General features: G+C 47.0%; 3 non-coding genes across 3 annotated transcripts; 1 reads left to right on the top strand and 2 right to left on the bottom strand.

Annotated features, from left to right (window-relative positions):
• Positions 1 to 299: 299 nt before the first annotated feature.
• On the bottom strand, positions 300 to 371 carry trnaa-ugc (transfer RNA alanine (anticodon UGC)). Its single transcript has one exon. It is a non-coding gene; the product is annotated as a tRNA-Ala (tRNA).
• A 1,650-nt stretch (positions 372 to 2,021) lies between these two features.
• trnae-cuc (transfer RNA glutamic acid (anticodon CUC)) lies at positions 2,022 to 2,093 on the top strand. The gene has a single exon. It is a non-coding gene; the product is annotated as a tRNA-Glu (tRNA).
• Positions 2,094 to 6,334: 4,241 nt separating this feature from the next.
• On the bottom strand, positions 6,335 to 6,407 carry trnak-cuu (transfer RNA lysine (anticodon CUU)). The gene has a single exon. It is a non-coding gene; the product is annotated as a tRNA-Lys (tRNA).
• Positions 6,408 to 6,961: the final 554 nt, after the last annotated feature.

Here is a 6,961-nt window from a genome sequence, read left to right as displayed (position 1 = left end):
AAAACAGTCAAAAAATGTTCTCCATGTTTTGGCTTCTGTCTGCCACAGCTTCTTCAGCGCTCTGGATAGGAGGAGTGAGGACACACACATTTGGAACTGAGAGCAGTGTGTGTGGGATGTCCCCAGCAAAGATAAAACCAGCTCCTTCATGCTGGCTATGAAGGCTCACAGTCACACTGACGCAGCTACAAATACTTTGATATGCAACAGACTGGTTTCTCTTCTGGTAGTTTGTTATCAACTGTTGTCACATTTATGGATCACTTGAGCTGATAAGATGAAGGCTCCAAAGGACCAGCTGGAGATGCCAGGGATTGAACCCGGGGCCTCATACATGCAAAGCATGCGCTCTACCACTGAGCTACACCCCCTCTGTCAGAGTCACTGTTTCACTGATGCAGCAACACAAACACAGACACAACATTTTTCTTCTTCATTTTAGGGAAAAAAGGAAGTCAGCCTGTGATCTCAAAGGCTCTGTTATCTCAGTAGTTTCACTGTGATGTCAGCCCACACAGCCTTAGACCACAGAGGCAAGTCAGGCTCCAGGAAGCTGAGGCTGCTCCGTTCTCAGTCCAGTCCAGAGTGAAGGTTTCCCTCTCAGAAACTTTCCAATCCAGCCCAGATCCTCTCTGACTGGCAGGAGTCTTTGACCAGGAAATGAGAATTATATTGAATGTCTGCTCATCCTTAGAATGAAGTAAAAGTATTTGTGTTCCTAAAATAATCTCCAGATGCTAAGATCAATTATTAACATTGATTGGCTCTAAACTGACCCATCATCACTATACAGTTGCAACTGAAATATTGAGAAATATTTCAGTTGCAACTGAAATATTTAGAAATATTTCAAGGAAGCAGCAGGCCCTCATCCGCCCCGGTCCACTCGACTGTGTCCCCTGAGACAGATGACAGCTCACTTCCGGCAGAGGCAGTTAGGTTGAGGACCGTTGCTGATGTCATCAACTGATGTCTCCATCACCAAAGGTGACAGACAGGATGGTCATGGACATAAAATAGAGGCCGAAGAATGAGAAAGAATGGTTGTCCTGACTGAAGTTTAGCTTGAGCTTTTTAATTTGTTACTAAAGGAAGTATTGGTACAAGTAAAGGCAGGCGAACTTTCCACAAATATTCAGAATTGACTTTGACAACCAAAACATGAACCAAGACGACAAAATAGTGAACATGAAAAAGGAACCAGTCCCACCTTCTTGTGTGTTCCTGCTGAAGTAAATGTTTATGAAGATTTGTTGTGTTCTTTTCCAAAGGTCCAGCCAGCATTGCAGGTGTCAGGAGGAGGAGCCACTTCAGCAGGATCTGTGGGACAAATCCCCCCATGGTGAGACCTGTCCAGCTCCCTGCAGCTCTGCAAGTGTTCCCAACTCTTCATTCCAGCTGTTTGGTTGAATCCCATTTTTTCACCTTTGAACCTTTTGAACACTGATGAGGAGGTGAGGCTGGAGGCAAAACCACAACCTCACGTCATCTCACAGGATGAACCAAAATGCCAGACACTTCCTGTCACTGCTCCAGCACCACCTGTCTCCCCTCCATGTCTTTACCATCTGTGCAGCTTCCTGCTGTCCCTGGACCCTCACAGGTGATCGCTCCACCTGGAGCCTCACAGATGGGTTCTAACCTCCCAATACCTGCAGCCCAGCCTCGACCCACTCAGACACAGTCACCCGTTCAAGCTGGGCCTGGTACCACACTCCAGTACAGACAGAGAGAAAGAAGACACACGGGATCCTTTGAAGAAAATGTAATAAAGACAGGAAGCCCCCATCACATTGTCAGTGTTTCAGTGACTGGCATTGTGAAGAGACTGAGACAAAGTCAGTTATGAATGGAGGGTTGAGTTGGAGCAGAGGGGGGCAGGATCCTGGGGGTGGACTGTCTTTAGGGGGCTGAGGTGTCTGGTGGTCTTGGTGGACCCTCTGCATCTCAAGCTGAGACAACAGAGTCCTGTGTTCTTGAGTCATTGTCTATAGTCTCTGTTGTTGGAGAGCTCAGTGTGGTCCCTGATGGTCTAGTGGCTAGGATTCGGCGCTCTCACCGCCGCAGCCCGGGTTCGATTCCCGGTCAGGGAATGAATTATTTAGAGGTTGAGGGAGAGGTGATCAGGTGGTCCACATGATGGTGGAGGTGATGAACTGTGAGTCCATCATGGCTCCACTCTCACCCCCATTGTAGTGTTCTTGGTTCACTCTGCCATGGCCCCATGTTGAAAGGTGACTGTCTCATTCAGGTTCAACCCTTTGTTAGACTCTATTAAGTCACTGACTCCCAAACTCTGTAATCCTCCTTAGTAGCTTTGGTTCCTTGCAGCACAGAAAGTCTGTTCACTGATGTAGGAACTGAAAATCTTAGAGCTCCGGTCCTTCGTTCCTTCCTACACTGAGCAGAACAAACACAGAACAGAGAGCAGTTCCTCCTACAGTTCTCAGAAAGTCTGAGGGCACCAAAGAAAGGAGGGAAATGCAATCAATGTTGAATTATTTTACATTTCTTATATTTGATCAAAGATAGAACTTAATAAGCGTCCATCAACCTGCAGGACAAACTCCTTCACTGTGTGGGAGGTTCAGAGTCCCTGGTTTGATTGCAGCTTTGACCTGAGCAGGTGTTCATCCTCATCTCAGTAACAGGGGACACTTTATCACACCAGTGGACAAACATCAGCATTCATCACCCAGCAGCTCCTCTGATCAACAGAACAAGCTGAAGTATTCTGAGAATGAGGGCATGGATCCCTCTACCTCTCACATGCTAAGCTAGCACTCTACCATTGGAGCTAAGTCCCCTTTTGAGCTTCCATTTGAGTTTTCTGTTCCCATCTCTATGGTAACGGTCAGTTTTGACCCACATCTTCAATCAGCTGTAAAATTCACTAAAAACAATTTTCTATCATCCAAGTTGTTTCCATCTCTTGGTTTCCTTGGTAGGCTTCCTTATCCATGGAAATATTGATTTGAATATTTTGTTGTGGGCCTCTGGACCTTTTTTTAGTCAGTAAACCCTCGATTTCAATTAAAAAAATGATAAAATGAACCTTTGGGTTTGGCATAAAAGTCTTTTTTTCAGCAACAGAACTTTAATATAAACACTAAATGAAAAGCAGAACAGGCCAGAACACAAACTCTGCTCTGCCGTCCTTCCTGGTTACTGGGCATGGACTGCTGGAAGGGGCATTTTCCTCAGAAAGGGACAAGACGTTCATCCACTCTCACCTCTGGCCCTGGGTTGAATGTTGGTGCAAGGAGCTGCACCCATCTTTCCCAGACATCCCCAATGGGGGCAAGCTTGTCAGGTCTTGCTCCGGTGTCTCTGTCGTCAAATCTGAGGACTCTTGATGTTCGTTGAAAGTTCTGAAGTGGCCTTGTGGCCGGGAAAATATTTCTGCCTGTCGATGCGTCCCAGAGACGATCAGTGGCCTCACTGCAGGATCTGAACACTCCAGGAAGAAGAAGAACACCAATAGAAGCATCCAGGTGTCCCTCATCAATGTCTTTCCTCTTGTCACCATGGACTTTTTTTCCTTTGAGGTTTGTCACAGCAATGCTGACTCTTTTTCGTGACAGTGGCATGAACAGAACCATCAACCATAAACAGCTCCAAACATGTCTTGATGTCACTGCCTCTCGTCACAGCAAACCTTGTGATTCCAGGGCTCATTTTGATGACATCAGCAGCAGCTGCCCTGCCATGTACATCAGGAGACACTGAGCTCCAGCCAATGTTCCCTGTAGTTTTTCATGTGTCTGGTTATCCTCACAAGCTCCCTGAGCTCACTGAGGACCACTGTGAGCACTGAAACTGGGAGACGGTTCCACAGGAGGGGAGCCTGATAGCTGAAGGCTCTGGCTCCATTCTACTTTTAGAACTCTAGGAACCACCAGTAACCCTGCATCCTGCGAGCGAAGGGTTCTAGCTGGATAAAAGGGGACTAGGAGCTCTGTCAGGTAGGAAGGAGCCTGACTGTTGAGGACTTTGATGGTAGAAGGAGAATTTAGAATTCTATTCTGAATGTGACAGGGAGCCATGCAGAGAAGCCAGTACAGTAGAGACATGGTCTCTTCAACACACAGGCCACAGTGTTCTGGACCAGCTGGAGAGTTTTCAGGACCTACTCAGTTTGGTCACAGGTTTGAAGATACCTGTGGAAGTGAAAGGAAAGGCTGTGAGAGACCTGCCACACCTCTCCAGTGACCTGGGACATGATGGCAGTGGTGGGATTTGAACCCACGCCTCCTCAGAGACTGGAGCCTTAATCCAGCGCCTTAGACCGCTCAGCCACACTACCTCACTGTGCTAGTCAGTGAGTTGGTCTGCTAAAGGCATGTTGAAGAGGAAGTAACAATGATATCAAACTTATTCTGAAGGGGGACCCCTTCCCTCCATGGTCACAGGAAGTGACGACAGCGCCGCTAGAAGCAGGAAAGAAATGGTAAAAGGACTCAGTTTGTACAGAGCCTTTCTACCTCAGCAGCACTCAAGGAGCTGAACAATGTCCTCTCATTCACACACACTCACACACTGATGCTGAAGGCTGCCATGCAAGGAGCCAACCTACTCATCAGAAGTATTTAGGGGTTCAGTATCTTACTCAAGGACACTTTGACATGGTCACTGGAGAAAGTGAGGATCAAACCAGCCACCCTTTGGTTGCCAGACGGCCACGCCACTCCTGAGTCATGTGACCTGGATAAGATGGTGAACTACAGCTGATCGCCATGCTAGCAAACCCTCTTTTGTTTGGTTTGGTTGTTGTTTAGTGACTGTGGATGAATACACAGGAGAAGTTGAGCATAAATTTGTGTTCCCTGTTCACTTGAATATATGCAGGAGTGTGAGGTGGAAATAATACTTGGAGGAGAATGAGAGTTCAGTCTCAGCGCTATGACCTGTGCTGACACTAAAACATGTCAGCCACAGAACAAAGATGGCAGTCCTCTGGGAGAGCAAGTACACCACACATACATGAAGAAACCCTACAGGAAACAAATATGTTGCCAGAGACTTTTACTCTGTTTTTGTTGTTTACCCAAGTACAGGATTGGAGGGAGACTGATGGTCACTGTTTGGGTCATGTGACTGAAGTCATCCAGTCACATGACTGAAGTCATCCATTCATGTCAGTGATGTCACTTGGCAGGACTCTCATTACCAAATCGGCCGCTCTGCAGCACAATACACAATCATTATTTCAGTGCTACGTGAGCCAAGAGCAGCAGGTGAGCAGACAAGCCGCGTTACCTGTCCGAAGCAAAACATCCGGCGCGGAAATGACGTCACCCGTCAGGAGCAGCGAGAGAGAGAGAGAGAGAGATGGGGCAGGGAGGGAATCGCCCCTCTTATGAGGGAGGGCGCCTCCGGTGGTTGGCTGTGCAATTGCCAATTAGGGATGACAGCTCACAGCTGTCTGTGCTGCCACACACCGATTCAGGCCTGGACTCCTGTCTCGCTGCCAAACTCCGCCTGACTCCGTAGAGCTGGTCAGCCTCCACTCAGTCCTCTTCATTTGGTTGGAGGTCACCATCGTTCATCCTACACACCTTTCCACCTGCCTCTTAGCCGTCTACTTGAAGCTCAGATAAATCCAGGCTAATTCATACCTGCTACTCAATATGGGCCTTAATTACTCTGCTGGAATTATCACTCTGTCTTAAGGGTTTTCTTAATTGTATTAAATCCTCTTTAATTTCCAAGAAGTCTTCCAACTCATTCATTCATGCAAGCCACTGATCCACAAGACCTCATTGATGAGCTTCAACCTGAGACTGAGTGTTTCTCGTTGGACGAGACACCCATTCAATGAGACTCATTGTCAGTCCATTGAAATCTACTGGTGTTCCTGGTGAGTTGATTTAACAACATGAGCTGACAGAATCTACGTTCAGGTAGGAACCACCACATCCAGGGGTCTGGACCTTTGAGCAGGCAGAGCCATCAAAGTAGCAGACTAAGCTAGCAGACATTAGCATTGAGAAGAAACTGATACCTGAGCCTACTTTTGGGTCTGGTCAGGTGATGACACAATAATATGACATCATTGTCAGACTGACGCCTGCTCAACACTGACCAAACACTATGGCATTGTGGGAAATTTCTGCTTGGCTCGCGTCCATCAATACACACAAAGAAATTTCTCCAGAATCAGGATTGACAGTGGATACAATTGAGTCCACACTGGTTTTTTCATTCTGAGTCAGGTGCAGGTGTGGAACTTCAGACACAGTCTGTGTTTGTGTTGTTCATTCAGTGATTTTTCTTTCAATTCCCAATCACAGCTGCAGAAAGTGAGAGAACAAGCATGGATGTTCAAGATGAACGCCCAACGTGGGGCTTGAACCCACGACCCTGAGATTAAGAGTCTCATGCTCTACCGACTGAGCTAGTCAGGCTACATCTGAGTAGCTTCAATAGCATGAAGTGATCACAGTGAGAGACGCTACAAGCTCTTCATCAGACTCACAGTCACATGAGCCATCACATGATTGATGGATGACCACAAACACCTTCATCTTTGACAAAGAAGTAAAATAAAAGGTGAACCACAGATGAGACACCAGTGGTGAAAACACTAAAGTGCTGTCAAGGAGAAACAGGATACGAGCAAACACACACACAAGTTACAGAGAGAGAACTCTCCCAAAGGGAACCACTCAAAGGAGAACCTAGAGATCATCAGGCTGGATGACCTTATCAACATGAGACAGGTGGATAGGAAACAAGCTCAGAGATGTCAGGAACATGAGATCCAAGTGGTGAGAGAGCAAGAACTGGTGAGGTTCCAGAACCAGGAGTGAGGTGAAGCCTGCATCACCTACTGGGAGCTTTTAGTCTAAGGTTCAACTTGGACTTGAATGATTTCTGGACAGACAACGTGCAGGGAAGGAATTTGGAGATGAAGAACAAGTTCCTCTCAGCTTTAATGGAGTTTTCAGGAGTCAAACAG

The sequence above is a fragment of the Aulostomus chinensis genome, chromosome 1 (assembly GCF_037954235.1).
Source record: "Aulostomus chinensis isolate RoL2024-O1b breed Wild chromosome 1, RoL_Achi_v1.0, whole genome shotgun sequence".
NCBI lineage: Eukaryota > Metazoa > Chordata > Actinopteri > Syngnathiformes > Aulostomidae > Aulostomus > Aulostomus chinensis.
Note: the sequence above shows the minus strand (reverse complement) of the source record. Positions and strands in the feature narration are given on the sequence as shown.